The sequence below is a fragment of the Protopterus annectens genome, chromosome 7.part0 (assembly GCF_019279795.1).
Source record: "Protopterus annectens isolate FY-2018-M chromosome 7.part0, PAN1.0, whole genome shotgun sequence".
Lineage (NCBI taxonomy): Eukaryota > Metazoa > Chordata > Ceratodontiformes > Protopteridae > Protopterus > Protopterus annectens.
Window position 1 is genome coordinate 557785529 of NC_056739.1, and position 16584 is coordinate 557802112.

The following is a 16584-nucleotide window of genomic DNA, read 5'->3' on the forward strand; positions in this document are numbered from 1 at the left end:
GTTTAACTAAGCTAGGGGCACTATGTCAGTGGTAAAATAATTAATGGAATTGTGAAGCCTTTTGATTGATAAAACGCAGTTGCTATAACCAGAGATATCTTTGAATTTTAAAGGAGATATAAGTAAGTGTTATTACCTACCTGGTTTATTAAGTATACAGGATTGCTGTACTAGCTTTTGTTGGTTTGACAGACATGTTACAAAATATCAAGATAAGATAACTTGCTGTGGTCAGCCACAGGGTCCGCTGGTGCCTAAAGCTGGCTATTAGCCCAACATGGTTACAGTGTCATGACATCCTCTTTGAGTCCTGGTTTATATGCATATTTTAACAGCCATTATGGGCTGCATTCAAGTAGCCAAGGGCTATCTGGGGAAGATAAAATTATGGAACTTGACTTTATATTTCTCCATGTTCCACTCCTAAGAGAAACAGACCCTCCTTGCACACATTTTCTTTTTTGACAAGGACCTTATACTGGGAGTTGACCTCTCTTGTCTCATGAGCCTTCTAAATGCTAGGGCCCATCATACCCATTGTACCAGTGATGACAGCACTGATATAACTGCTGAATCACTTCATGTTTATTAAGAGAATGACTGAAGGATGTTAAGGTTTGTAGACACCAACCAGTCTTATTTGTATACGTGTTATTCATGAAATTCCAAAATAAGCAAATATGGTAGAATTTTTTGTCAAATCATTTTAGGAATCAAATCCAAGCTTTGGCACATGTGGATTACTTCCCAGTTTGTTTGTCTCTTGCCCCCCCCCCCCAGCTCCTTTTCCCAAATGTGGTTATTCTTGTGTAAATGGAGGCAGATTCTTGAAACCTGAATGTAGAAGGTAAACATGGCCAATAAAGGGTTGGGAGGGTGGCCTAATGGTTAAGGTGTTTGCCTTGCAAACACAAAGTGCAGGGTTTGAGTCTCACAAGGGATTATTGGCTATGCTTAAAATGGCTCACAAAGGTTTACCCTGGGTATCACTTCTGTGTCACTGTTAGACAGAGGCACAGTATACTAACCTCGAAAAAGGGCATAGCAAAATTAATTTAAAATGAGTGGCGAAAGCCAAACACACTCTGGCTAGGCTTATAAATGCCCTAGCGCAGATAGCCTAGTATGAACCTATGAACCTAAGGGCAGTTAGCTTAGTACTAACCTATGAACCCATTATCCCTTTTAATGTAATGTTTTGTAAGGGTATTCGCAAGCGCAACTTAAGCCGAAGGTTCATCTATTGTTAACTGGAATGAAATGCTAGACCACTTGTAAGGCTGTTTATTAATTTCCATCAAATACTGAAGAAAGGTGTACTCTCCTGTGTAAGCAGATTCATAAATGTTTGCAAAAATGGATGGCGGTCCAGCTGGAAAACTGTAATTGAAGATATAATGAGTTTTTGCAAAAGCAAGAAAAAGTCAAGCCCTTTGGCTAAGATTATAGACTGTACATCTAACTACAAGGGAAATAGTAGCTGGGTGCCATAAGCTTATGAAGTTATTCAGGACTTACCTTGCTTAGCTACATCAGATAGTAGTGGTCGATGTCATTGATAAGGTATGCATTTTTCTGGAGCAGCACAGAGTAAAGCAGTTATTAGCTGAGGATCACTATGCTCCTAGCCATAATCTCTTTGGCAGAGGTTAACTTAAAAACAAACAACCTATCAAGGCTCTAGGGCTTGATGGTCTCCTTGTGGAATCATATGAACTGATGCAATGGGAATTGTTTTAAGTTTATTCTGGCATGCTCAGACATTATTTGGCAGTATGCGCATGGGTTAAGGATGGTAGTACAGGGGCCTCATCCTGTATACAGACCCATAGCTGCAGGTGAGTGTCAGGTCACCAGGTTTCCTCGTTAAATATTTATTGAAAATTATGTTTAACATGTGGGCTAAAAGACTCTAAAACACAATAGTGGAATTCAAATATAGGGACCAGTATAGTATTATTAAGGGCAGATACATCTGAAATTATTTGAGAAAAGCTTTAGTTCTTTGCAAGCATATTACTATAACAGCTTATCAGCCTTATTGTTGAAAAGGTTTTTGACAAATTATGGTTGGATTACCTAAATGATTCCCTGTGAGCTGTTGTGTTCTGAGGTTATTTTATACATGGGTTAGGAAATATCTGCACAGGAGCATTAATATTTTCTAAAAAAGTGGGCTAATATTTTATCTAGTATTATAGGAAGTTAGCAAGCCCATTTCCACACATATTGTGCCAATAGCTTCTCCACTACATAACACATTCAGGCATTTTAGTACCTGTAACTGTGGGGTAAAATATTTACTAATCCTACAATGCCTACAACAAGTACATCTTTGCCTAAAAATTTACTCCTCCTAACAAGCAAACAAAGCCTTTACCATGCAACTGCCCAGCCAAGCAATGTGAAGTGCCAGTTTTTCTCTTTCTCTTTTTCTACAATCCAGATATGCTGGTAGTTATTTTTACAGCTTATACTATTGTTTATGTAACAACATTTCTACTAGAATCAAATATTGTTTTATAATTCTATGTAAACTGTACTATTTATAAACACCTTTCCCAATTAACTCTGAGATTTGTACTATGTAATTTATTTCTTGTTTTAGGTTTAATGCCTTTGTAATCCAAGTACTGATGTGATATACCTGTATAGATTAAAAAGAATAGATATCTTATCATTGTTTGTAATGGAGCTTCTTCGTCTTAATGCATCTTTTCATCCAGACAGCCATCCCTGGTAAGCAAATGTGAAAATAAATAAATACAAGGGATACATCGAAACTGACAATAAGTGATGCTCAAACCTCACAAGGGACTGTCAGAAAAGTGGGTGTACATATATCTTGGAACTAAAAAAAATATGTCTTCCCAATATCAGTCCCCCCAAAAAATACATAGTGCATTTGGGGAGAGGGTGCTACCAAAGCTAAAAGGAGGGAGCTGTGAAATTCCATGCTCATAATTTGTCAGCTAACACTCATGGCCCTGTGTTATCTGGACTATAACCTAAGATTGTCTTCCTGCTAATTAAGTCAGAGTACTTGAATAATTTGAAACACCTCATGAAAGACTAGGACAACAATGTCCAGCAAAACCCATGGAGTTCCCCTACTTGTTGACCACACATGGTGTGGAAAAGTATGTTTTTTCCTGCAGGTGGCATAATTCGGTATTGTGGTGATGTGAGGTATTGCCAGCTATGCCAGAAGAAGTAGGGCAGTGGATGTATAACATATGCCAGCACAGCTAGCTGGAATTTAGTAAAGAATTATATGTTATTTGAATATCAAACTGATTTGTACAGATGCTTGTGTTGAAAATGTATTTGTAAAGTTGCTTGTGTTAAAAATGTATGAACAGTGTGCCTTGCTGGGCAGAAAAGAAATGTACATGCATTATTGTAACTGTTTAAATGTATATATTGTTACAGAGGATACTAGAAGAGAAGAAGTTAATCTCAATCCACCTGACTTTGAGAAATTAGTAAGAAATAGTAAGAAATTAAAGTACTGGGCCTGGACCATAAAGATGTTATCTCACAGTTTTGAATGAACCCAAACACGCAATGTCAGTAAGAAGCATGGCTTGTTAGTCTCTGTAGGGATAACAGAAGTGTTAAAATTAATTATAACTTCCAGAAGCTGCAACAGATCTGAGCAAATTTATTGTGTGTGTATTGACATGTAGGTGCTAAATCCTGGCAGTCTCTTGCAATGGGGGGGGGGGGGTTGCATGGGAACCAGAAGTCAGATGAGCAGATGTATGTGATGTCATTCTGTACAAAAATAATATTTTAATTCTAGCTGAGACTGAAGTCTAAGGGCAGTCTGATTTTGTAACCTGACAAGGAAGGATCTCTCACCCACTTCATCTTGCCTTGCTCTAGTAATTGATCAGGGAATAGTATTCTTTAGATCAGTCAGAAAAATATAGTGAGATTAGTTAAGTACTGTTTTTCTGTATATGTGTGAATCTATTCATCTGTCTTATTGTAATATTTCCTGTGGTTGAAACTCTGGTGTTTATTATAAATAGATATTTAGTATTTTCATGTTCTTTATTATTTATTATTAAATATATTTAAACTTTTCATTGTGGCTGGTCCTTTAGAGAATATTTTAACCTTTGAGAGTACTTATATCCATTGGTGACACTGTGGCCACTCCTGAAAGCCTTGCTGTTTGGTCAACATTACCATTTGAATTAATATTAAATTCACTCAGTATAAGTCGGTATCCTTGCAAGAGCCTTAGAGTAGCTGGCTGTATAGTGTCTGGTGGCAGTGATAACTACCTTATAGTATGGGTAGCTAGGGGCACAGCAGGTGAATCTGTGCCATCCTTTCCCAGGTGTGTGCATGTGTCAAAATCAAATCACAAAGAGTGTGTGTGTGTCAGCTGCTGTGAGCAGAGACACAAAGCACTGGTTTCACACAAAATGTGCTGAAAGACTTGGCTTGGACACTTGGCTGAGGATTTAATCCTAGAGCTATGCTAGTGGGGAACCTTATTGGGGTCCTGGAGGGAGACAAATATAAAGAAATCCAGTCCCTGGTCTGACTGTGTTCTCTGTGTGCTCTTATGGGAAATTTTGCTTGATACAGAGAGGTCTGTGTCTGAAAATACTGAGTGTATCCATTTGTATTCCAAGTGAATGTCCCTCTCCAGTATCAGTGGTGAGGATTCAGGCTCTTGATTACTGGCCCAGAGTGAGGATATCACACATATCACATATTTTAGCTGTTACTGAACCTGCGTCAAGTGTTGCTCAAATGTGCATGTGCTCTGTAGATGATGCCTGAGCATTCTGAAGGAAAAGAAGATAGATAAATAACTTCATACCTTTATCATGCATAGATAACATTCATTCTATATGAATATGAGGAACCTGATATGTCAGGAAATCTGATCAGCTCTGACTCTCTGATAATGGGGAAATAGGATCTTTTTATGACAAAGCATGCTTTGCTGGAGTGATTTCCCCATTGTAGTGCATGGGGGAGGGGGGTAGCAAGGAGGGGATAGAAAATGTGATTGTTTTTTTTTCCTTATTGCTGCAGTTGTCATACAAAACTATTAATATATATCCAAGTCCCCCACATTTCATTTTATTTTTGCTCTTTACAGTGCAATCCTCACCTACCTAACAGTTCAAGCAAATATCCTGCAAACTATTGATACTGATGCTGTTGTCAATTTACTTCTTAGATAGTAGGAACAGTCAAACAGTGAAAGAACATGCAGATGTATTGCCATATAACTCTTAGCATCAAAATATGTCTGGAGCCATTGGCCAGATTGGCACAGTGTTTTTATGGAAGATGATTTTCAGTGTCAGTATGAAAAACTGTTATCTGACATCATCAGCATTAAGTCTCCCATTACACTTTGTCAGAGCCACAAACTGGAACATTGGACAAAAGAAGAAGGATGAAAGAAGACAGTGGGAACTTGCTCTAGTATAGCGTTAAAGAACCACCTTAGCGCAGCGGCAAATTTTGGACCAGATAATGGCAGAGTACTTCAAAATGTTCATATAGTTTAAATAACCTGATATTTGAACTGGCCAATTTATTTACCTGATCTTTTAATTAGGACTAAGAATAGACATTTGCTGTGAATGCTGCTTGTTCAGTTTTACCTTATTTGTCTGTGCATTGCTACATATGAAAGGTAAGCTGTGCTATTAATGCAGAATTACTTTTTTTGTACTTTCAATAATATTGCTGACACAGTGCAGCTGGGAATTTCTCTGTGCTTCTGGTAGGGAGCATATTGTGCCCCTCTCCAAGAAGTACTGAACTGGAAAAAGGAAATCAGAACACATTCTAAAGTGAGTTTAGCTATGATGGTTGGCAAGAATGATTATTGCTTTATTATGTTTTACATTACTTAGTCTAGCTTTCTTAGGTATTAACGTTTAGTGCATAGTATTATTTTCAAGTTACTACTCCAGTGCAATGTGGTTAATTCTGTACAGTTTAGTCAAGCTTTGCTCCAAGGGATACACATTAACAGAATTGCTAGTGAATTGGTTTCAGTGGAAACTTTGAGTTTTGTTTTATAGCCAGGAAAATCTTCATCCTTAAACCATTGTTATGTTTTATAGTTCTTCCTGGCAAGTCAGGTAGAAAGGTTATAAAAAATACTGCACCAGCCAAAGTCCTACATTATATTGTATTTTTGGCCTTTAAAATTTGTTGTTGATGTTATGGTTCTGGCACCATTTCTGCACCTACTTATTTCCATACAGCGAAGGTATACGTCACCTACATTTGTCAAAAGGTTGGAAAAAATTATCTAAATGCATCATAAAATGTTTGAAAACTGATGTCTTTTGTAGACCTTGCAGTCATCAGACACTGAACCAAGTCTCCTCCCAGTAGCATTTCATTCTTTTCGCTAGATAACTTGAAATCCCCATCAGTGAAGTGAGCTAAACTGAGTGCTTCAGTTCAGAGCCATTTATAGCTCACCTAAGCTGCTTTCATTTTCACTTAATTTTGATGTTCATGGAAAAATATGACCTCTGCCTGTAAAATTTGCTGCAAACACTCATGTAATATTTCCTTTATTATATGAAAAGAAAATCACTGACTAGCACAATCATAATGCTGTTGCCATTCCTACTGCACAAATGATACAATTTGTGCACATCTTTTACATCAAATGGAGGAATTATTAGTCGCGGTTAACTTATGCATGCTATAATGAATTTGCATATGTCAGTCATGTTAGGAATGCCCAAAACTGCCTACCTCAAAGAACTGGATACCTTATTTCTGTCCATTTTCTAACAGTGTTTTACCAGCCCAAACAGCTTATGGCACACTCCTGGTGAGTAATCATGATGAGGCCACTGTGTGCCAATATCTGTCTTCTCTCCCAAACCTCTGACCCCCCTCCTAAGTTGTGAAAGCAAACTAGAAACGCAGCTTGAGCTAACGCATTACAACCAGTAGATCCTTGAGGAATTGAAGGCAAACTGTTTCTCAAGTAGCAACACCACCAAAACCTAAAGGCCCTAGAGAGGTTACGATTTATGTAGTATCAAAATTGGCAGTAGAAATGTACAGGGCAGACAGTTCACACATGTAGAAGCTATATTTGTAATCATAAATAAGGTTAGCTAAGCACAAGTATTCATTATATTGTGCCTTAGGTCTCTACATAACCACTGCAAACTTCACCCAAGCAGTAGTGGCATCGCAGCTTTAATCTAGCCACATACGTTTAATGAATTGTAGCATCACAGCTTTAATCTAGCCACATCCGTTTAATGAATTGTAGCATCACAGTTTTAATCTAGCCCCATACGTTTAATGAATTGTGGCATCACAGCTTTAATCTAGCCCCATATGTTTAATGAATTGTAGCATCACAACTTTAATCTTGCCACATACGTTTAATGAATTGTAGCATCACAGCTTTAATCTAGCCACATACATTTAATGAATTGTAGCATCACAGCTTTAATCTAGCCCCATACGTTTAATGAATTGTGGCATCACAGCTTTAACCTAGCCACATACGTTTAATGAATTGTGGCATCACAGCTTTAATCTAGCCACATACGTTTAATGAATTGTAGCATCACAGCTTTAATCTAGCCACATACGTTTAATGAATTGTAGCATCACAGCTTTAATCTAGCCACATACATTTAATGAATTGTAGCATCACAGCTTTAATCTAGCCACATACGTTTAATGAATTGTGGCATCACAGCTTTAATCTAGCCCCATACGTTTAATGAATTGTGGCATCACAACTTTAATCTAGCCACATACGTTTAATGAATTGTAGCATCATAGCTTTAATCTAGCCCCATACGTTTAATGAATTGTAGCATCACAACTTTAATCTAGCCACATACGTTTAATGAATTGTAGCATCACAGCTTTAATCTAGCCCCATACGTTTAATGAATTGTAGCATCACAACTTTAATCTAGCCACATACGTTTAATGAATTGTGGCATCACAGCTTTAATATAGCCACATACGTTTAATGAATTGTAGCATCACAGCTTTAATCTAGCCTCATACGTTTAATGAACTGTAGCATCACAGATTTAATCTAGCCACATACGTTTAATGAATTGTAGCATCACAGCTTTAATCTAGCCCCATACGTTTAATGAATTGTAGCATCACAGCTTTAATCTAGCCCCATACATTTAATGAATTGTAGCATCACAGCTTTAATCTAGCCACATACATTTAATGAATTGTAGCATCACAGCTTTAATCTAGCCCCATACGTTTAATGAATTGTAGCATCGCAGCTTTAATCTAGCCACATACGTTTAATGAATTGTAGCATCACAGCTTTAATCTAGACCCATACATTTAATGAATTGTAGCATCACAACTTTAATCTAGCCACATACGTTTAATGAATTGTAGCATCACAGCTTTAATCTAGCCACATACGTTTAATGAATTGTAGCATCACAGCTTTAATCTAGCCCCATACGTTTAATGAATTGTAAAAGAGTGCTGCTTGTGGTCAGCTCTGCTGTTGAAGTCTTTCCACATAAATGTTGAGCACTACCCACCCTCAGTTCAGCTAGGTTTGGGCATTCCTGATTTAATTGACATGTATAAATCCATTAAGATATTTATTTATTTAATTGACATTTGTTGACCAGGTTGGTCCAGCTGTGACAGAGCTCTTTTTCAGTGGAGACCTGGGGAGAAAAGCTCCACAGTTAATACATAAAATTAAGTCGACATAGTACATAACTAATTATACAAAATCTCCAATAGTGATATACAAAATATACAAAAAGCAGGTTTAACAAGAATAGCAATGCAAGCACTGTAGGTACAGTGCAGAGTTAAAAAATAGTACAGATAAAATTTACATTTAAGTCAAGGCAAAGTACGGTGTAGTGCAGGGTAAATAAGTAATGGTTTCTATCCTTAGTCATTCAAAAGTAGAAAAGCTAGACATCAGTACATATTAAACTGGCCATGATGGGTAAATAGGTGATCAGGTAAGAAAGATTCCACAAGAATGTAGGTAACAGGTAGAGAGATAGGAATGTTTGAGTGCTGAGTTGAAATAAAGAGAAATTAGGAAGAAGGTTGGGTTACACTGGTGTAGGAGAAAGGAGAAAGACTGGATGGCCTACAGGAGATGGGTCAGTCAGAAGGGAGATAGCACAGACATAGTTTATTATTGCTTAAGTGATTTTTTACAGCCTTTCTGAATTGGTGTTTGGGTCTAATGTGTCAGATGCCAAGAGGTAGTTTATTCCAGTTTTCAGCAGGGGAACAGATATAAATGTTTTTACCAATGTTGATCTTGGGTTTGTGAATGGAAAGGAGATGTTGTTCAGAGCTCTGGAGCATTCTTGCTGGGGTATAGGAGAAGATAATAGATGTGATGTTGGGAAAGAAAGTGGGCTGGTATAGAATAGAATGAATTATGTGAAGCTGAGAGAGAAGGTTTTTGTGGAATTCTAACCAGTTCAGTTTTCTGAGTGCTAAGCAGCGATGAGAGGAGTATGGTAGTTCAGCAGCAAATTTAGCTACTTTGTTGTACGTGGACTCTAGTTTAGAAATAAGTGAGATCTGTAAGCTGGTGAGAATTTGAGAGCCGTAGAGAAGGGTTGTTAATAGGTAAGCATGTGATAGGGCTGTTGTAGCTTTACTTGAGAGGAAGTTTTTGTTTCTATAAATGACACCATGCTTTGGTGAGTTTTCTTAATGTTACTTAGTACATGCAGGTCAAATTTTAGCTAGTCATCAATAATGACCCCAAGTAGTTTGGTATGGCCCTCCACTGTGATGAGTGTGTTATTGTGGGAAGTGGTGGAGAAGGATAGTTTCAGATGGTTCATTGTTTTTGTTACAAAAAATAAGAGTTTGGTCTTTTTTGGGTTTAAGATTAGATGGTTGAGCCAGTTTACAGTAGACAAGAAGGATTTCTGTGTTGCAGTATGGAGCTCAGGAAGGGTATCAGCAATGCTGATGACTGTGGAGTCATCGGCATACTGTACTAGTGATGAGTGTGGTGTAGAGGTAGATAATTGATTAGTAAAAATATTAAACAGCAGTGGTCCTAAAATTGAACCTTGGGGTACTCCCATCTGTATAGGGAGTTTGGGGGAGTTAGCAGGGAGCCATTTGACAGATTGAAAATGATTGCTGAGGTAATTAGAGAACCAGGAGATAGTGGCGGTAGATAGGTTTAATTCAGAGAGTTTATCTAAGAGGACGGGGTGGGAGAAAGTGTTGAATGCCTTTGAGAGGTCAAGAAAGAGGCAAGAGACTAGTTTATTCTGGTCTCTGGCTTGTGAGATGGTGTTTATGAAGTAAATGAGAGCAGCAGAGGTGCTATAACCAGGGTGAAAGACATGTTGGGTGGGGGTGATTAGGTTCTCTTGTATGAGGTATTGTAGGATGTGTTTGTGTACACATTTTTCCAAGATCTTAGAGAGGGGTGAGAGAATTGCTATGGGCCTAAAGTTGGATAGTTTGGTGGAGTTGCCTCCTTTATGGATGGGTAGAGTGTAGAATTTTTTCCATATGACTGGGACTTTGGCTTCATTAATAGATCGGTTCATGAGAATAGAGATAGGTAGGGCTAAGGAGTTGGCAGCTAGCTGGAGAAAGAGTGGCGGGGGATCATCTGTTGAGGGAGAGCATGGTTTAAGCTTAAGGAGCAAAGGTTTTATGTATCTGGTGGATACAGTTTTTAAACAAAAAGCAGAGGAGGTGTTAGAGGGTATAGGAGGGATAGTGGGTGGGGTGATGTTTTAGTTAGGTTGGTTGGTTAGTTTACTAATGGAGTCTATGAAGTAAGAGTTAAAGTTAGTAGCAGTTTGGAGGGGTGTAATAGTGGGGCTTGGCTGGGGAGTGGAGGGGTTACCTGGATGAAATATTTGATTAATCATATGCCAGAATTTCTTTGGGTTATGTAGGTGTGTTTTGGGGGGATTTGAGTAATAGCTTCTCTTGTCATTGGTAATGGCTTTCTTAGTAAGGTTACAAAGATGTCTATATTGTTGATCTGGATGAGGAGTTTGATTTTGGTCCAGAGCTTCCAATTTTTTGTCCCTCTGAACCATAAGTGAGTGAGCGGAAGGAGTTAGCCAAGGGGATACTTCTGATTTTATTCTGACATTGCGTATGGGGGCCAGGGAGTTGAGTATGTTAAGGAATATGTTATTAAATTCCATAACAGCTTCATAGAAAGGTCCAGTTAATAGATGAGAGTTGATTGTCTAGTTCATTAGGGTTAAAGTTTTTTAATTTATGACATGCTTTGATCTTATGAGGTTTGAGTATGTGTGGGCTGAAACAGAAGACTTTGATTGGGCAGTGGTTACTGAGGGTGTCAGGTAGCGTTTCGGGGAAGTGATATTTCTGGGTATGTTATACTAAAATCCAGTCAAGTAGAGCTGAACGGGTAGTTGATTTAGTGGTATAGGTAGGTGCAGTTACTAGTTGGTTGAAACTATGTAAATTAATGGAGGTGGAAGGGGATACAGTGGAGAGTTTTAACCAGTTGATGTTGACTCTCCCATGAGTATGGTCTCATTGTGGAGGTCATAGCAGAGACAGGAATGAATACTTTCCAGTACTGTGATGTTGCCACCAGGTGGAATGTAGATTGCATCAATGTTAAATCAGGTGTGGGGATTAATTTTACAGTTAGCCAAAAGAAGCTCTGCAAGTGAGTCTGGAGGAGAGAGGGAAACTAGAGGGGTTAGATTGAGGTTCTCAGTGTACATGATAGCAACACCTCCTCCTTTTTTTGGTTTGATCTAGTCTTAAAATGTTGTGGCCAGGGGGAATGATGTCTTTATCTAGAATGTGAGGTTTTATCCAAGTTTCACAAAGGGCTATGATGTCAGGGGAGTGTTGAGATATCCAAGAATGGACTTCAGTAGGTTTATTCATTAAGCTTCTCAGGTTGATGGAGTATAGGGAGATGTGTTTTGGAGGAATACGGGAGAAGGGAGTGGTGGATTGTATGGAGGTACCATCAGAAGGGGAGGATACACATGGGCCAGGGTTGGGGTGCATGTCACCTGCAAAAAGAAGGGAAAGGAGAATAGGGATTGGATGAGGCTTAGGGATATAAAGTAGAAAGTATTTAGGTTTTTCTTTGGGGAGATTTGGTTTAAATGTGCTAAGCTTTGTGTTTGGAGGTAAGGTTTTGGACACAGTGGTGAGTAGAAGATTTAAGAATGAATGAGGGAGTTGAGGGAAGACTGAGGGATAGGTAGAGGTGGGTGAGTGGAAGTTGGGTTTGAGGGGAAAGTTATAAGAAGAGAGGTTGTATAAGATAGTTAGGGTGGAAGTAGGTAGCAGTGCTAGGAGGAAGGAGTGGGATGACATAGTGAAGTGTAGATGAGTGGGGTGATGACTGTATGTGTGAAGGAGATTAAGGTAAGTAAGCTGTATAGCTAAAGAGTAAGAGTTAAAGTAGAAGGTGTTAGAGTGTGTACAAGTGAGGATGAGGCTTAACGAGTAGAGTTATAGGTGGTAGTTAGAATGGAGCAGGGTGGGGATGTAGGAGGAAAGAGATAGGAGGAAGTGGAATTGAGGGGTGGGACTTTAGGGGAAGTGGTGTGCAAGGCTAGAGAATAAAGGAAATTATGTTAGTGGTGGGTGGGAATGGGGGTAGGGTAGGAGAGTGGAGTGAGCCTGAGCATAGCGAGGGCAAATGGAGTAGGTTGGCCCAGCAGAATGAGGTAAGTGGAAGCCACAAAAAAATCAGTAATTGAGCTTTTTTCTTTTTGCAGGATAGTATGCTAGTCTGGAGTGTGGGGACTACAGGAAGAATGAGCTAGAGAGAGTAGCACTAGAGGAGTTCAGGCACCTAGGCCCTAAAAAGCAGTGGTCAGAGCAGGCACTAGTGAGTAGTGTGGTAGATAACTATGAGGTGAAACTCCTAGGATTGGGACATGGTAAAGGAGTCTTGGGAAAGGAGTAGAAGTGGACTACTTGGGTGAGCTGCTATATTTAGCAATTACACTGCCATCTAGTGAGCAAAGAGAGGGAAAACAAGCATAAAAAGTAAAGAGGGAAGACAAACGCTTTTGGGAGTCCTTCTGCAAGTGTGCAAGCCCTAACTGAGTCTGAGGTACAGACTGTTCACATAAATACAGCAGTTGTCCTTAGTTCAGTACAAGAAAAACCCTAACAGCAAATTATAACAGGACTAGAGGCTACAACAACTTCAACAGCACATAAGTTGTTGAACAGGCAGGTTTCCATCCCATTTAATGGTCTGGATGGAGCCTGAAATGGTTCCCAAGTTTTCAGAGGAGTTGTTACAATTTGTCTGTTTATTCAGGCTGGTGGGTAAGGGGAGCGGCAACTCATTCCCGATATGTAGTAGTTCTCAGCTGTAGATACCAGTGCAATTTTCTTCTTGGACAGAAGCTTAACATCTGATTTGGATGTGCTGTTTTCATTCCTAATCATTTCACATTCAGCACTGACCTACTTCAACATAGTCTTCAGAGACACCTTAACCTTTTTCCAGATCGGTAGGCTTTTTTTAACCAATTCATAAATCACGTTAGTGCAGAAGAGTTAAGTATTTTGCTTACTGTATACATATGACATGGATCTATATGCAACATTAAACTTGATTGACAGGTCACCTGCTTGAAGTAATGGATTTACACATGTTACAGGGAAGTAGCTGCCTGTGAATATTCAGTAATTCTATTGGATAATGAATATTCATAAAGCAAGACTTCCAGTGACTATCCTTTATTTCACATAGGCATCTCTACAGGTGGCCGAGGTGATACACACATGCTGAGGAACACAAACCTTTTTATTGTTTTCCATAGGACATCAATGCTGATGCAATTTCTAGGTCTGCAGTCGCAATGATTCCCTTTTTTGGAGATTTCTTCCTTTTATGAGTTGGTGCAACTGTGGAGTCAGTGCATATAAGTTCATTGGTTTTGACTAGCTTGCCTGTCACATTTGAGGGTGTAGGGGGGGGGGCAACAAAATACTTGCAGTTAACTTTTTCACATTTTAATTTCATGCATTAGAGATCTGTATTTATGATGCCTTCTATTTCATAGTAGTGCCATTTGCATAATGTCCCTGATTTTGCTTCATAATTTTTGCCCCATCCTTTGTAAAAACATTTGATTTTCTGGTGCATGGTAGTAATATTAAAAAAACAAATTCACTGATTTTTTTGTCTTTGTCCCGCCATCATTCTGGATTTGTCCCTAGAAGATGAGCTGTATAAAGTTATTCTGGTATCGTTGCTGGCACGCCACACGCAGGCCATGCTGATTCTCTGCAGGAGTGCTGCAGTGCAAACAGTGAGAAAAGATTTATGAATGTACCTCTCAACTGTCCTTTCTTCCTTTGTTTTCTTTTTTTCACAGAACCTCCCTGACTTTGACTGTTGAAGGACAATGCTAAGCTTTAAAGCACTGCATTCATCATTGCTGTGGCCAGAAAAGGCTTGATTTATGAATATTCATTCACCTAACTTCTATGCATTGATCACTTAGGTAATGAATATTCATTAAATATGTATTACACAACAGTACAGTAGAGGTATGCATTAATTATGCTGTCAGTTGTATTTCGCAGGATTTGCTACTGAATATCCAGGGGAATTATGTTCTACACTACTGTCATTCTTTCAGCTTGCGATGCAACTAGTAGCACAAGGGATCAGAAATGTAACAGTTTCTAATTATATCATTGTCGTGAATGGCAGATGTGAAAGGAGATATGCTGAAACTTCAACAATAGTTTTGGGCAGAATGAAAGAGAATTGTCTTGCATTAAATCTGGAGTGGCTGAAAAGGGTCTCTTCCTAGTTAACTGACAAGCAAGCAAGCATAAATAAATAAATACAAAGTTAGATGCATACATACATAAGAATGTTCTTGAAGTCTGTGTTTTTATATTTTCTAAGAATGGTATGTCAGCAAACCTCATGGTGAAGGCAGTACATGCCACGATCGATCAAAATAATGCAATAGTGGCCAGAAGTCTTTGAGGTGTAGCCACATATAGTTCTAGGCTTATAAAATATTTTAGCACAGTTACAGAGACACTTTGAAAATTGGTGGAAAAATATATTCAGTTTATCAAGACAGAAAAGCAGTAAGAGACACTTGAAATGCCAACAAAGGTATCAGCTTTGGATACAATAATGTCCTTTTAATGAAAACAGCCCTACAGTGACAGAAGTGTTTGCACTTAGTAGCTAACTGCGTAAAATCCTGAATCAAGATTGGCATCAGAGAGTTAGCCTGTGCATTTGGATTATTATCAAATGATGAAAAGACATACGTGAAATGAAAGGGAAATTCTGGCCTTTGTGTTAGCCTGTGAGGAATTTGAAATATGCATTTTTGAAAGACTTTACAGTAATCACAGCTCACGGAATTTAAAAAGTGTACTTAACCCTTGTTCAAAGCCTACCATCACATATGAGTGATGTCCTCAGAAACTTCAACAATACCATTTCATAATGCACCACATGAAAGGAAAAGCTAATACTGATGATTCTCTATCCAGGCATCAAGTACGTTTGTCAGAAAAAGGCGAAATGTACTCTAGCATTGCTGATGACAGTAGGTGTGATATTAAGAGACACAGCGACTTAAACAGAAAAAGGCAGTGCTCTAAAACAGCAGAAATTTAAGAGTGAGGACCCAGAAGCAAAAATACTGATATAGAACATCATTATAGAGAAAATGACTGTCTGAAATGGGGAAGTGTCTCATATAAAGCAACTGGCTGATAATACCAGAAGTACTACAGATTAAATTTATTAAAAAGACGCATAAAACACATTCAGAAATTGTGAAGACAAAGTCTGTTGTGAGTGAAAACATCTGCATTACATTCTTTGTTTCAAGAAAGCTAGATATATTTCTTAAAGGTTGCTAATTACATATACACAAGCAACAGGCAGTTTTAATTTCTGCAAGTAAAAGTTGCATTGTGGGAATTCTTTCATCTGCTAGTACTGGTACAAATGAACAACCATTAGCCAAGAACTTAGCAGTCACTACACCTATATTGTGGAAACCCTTCTAAGATACATTTCCAGAGCAAAAGAGATACTTCCCCTGATCTGGCTCCAGAACTAGCACTATGTAACCAATAACTTCATGGTACATTTTAACCTCCTACAAAATTTATGGCTTTCTTCCAAACACTAAGTTGATATACCATGCTAGTAATGCAGGTTTCCATTGCCAGAATCTAGTCTATCCTAATCTATTTTAGTTCAATCTGCCACTGGTCTGCCATTGCATCAAACCTACACCATGAAACATCAGATAGTGAACCCACATTGTAGCTCTATATGTCTTATTCAGACTGGCTCAAACTGGGCTCTGTTGCACTCCCAGCCAGCAGATGCTTGTCAGTAATCACTAACTCAAGTGCTGGATCCTTCCCATCTCTGCTCTGTGTGAGGCTTCCTTATTAGTTGATGGAAGTATTACATTGGTTACTGTTCTGGATCTTAATTTATCTGGACCCTTCTTAGGTTCATAGGTTCATACTAGGCTATCTGCCCTAGGGCATTTATAAGTCTAGCCAGAGTGTGTTTGTCTT

The 16584-nt window shown here is 38.6% G+C and overlaps 1 protein-coding gene across 4 annotated transcripts in view; it reads right to left on the minus strand.

The window, feature by feature from the left end:
- Positions 1 to 16584, minus strand: part of LOC122806592 (basement membrane-specific heparan sulfate proteoglycan core protein-like) — a 1657353-nt gene that overhangs the window by 1188535 nt on the left and 452234 nt on the right. The gene's annotated exons all lie outside the window — the stretch shown is intronic.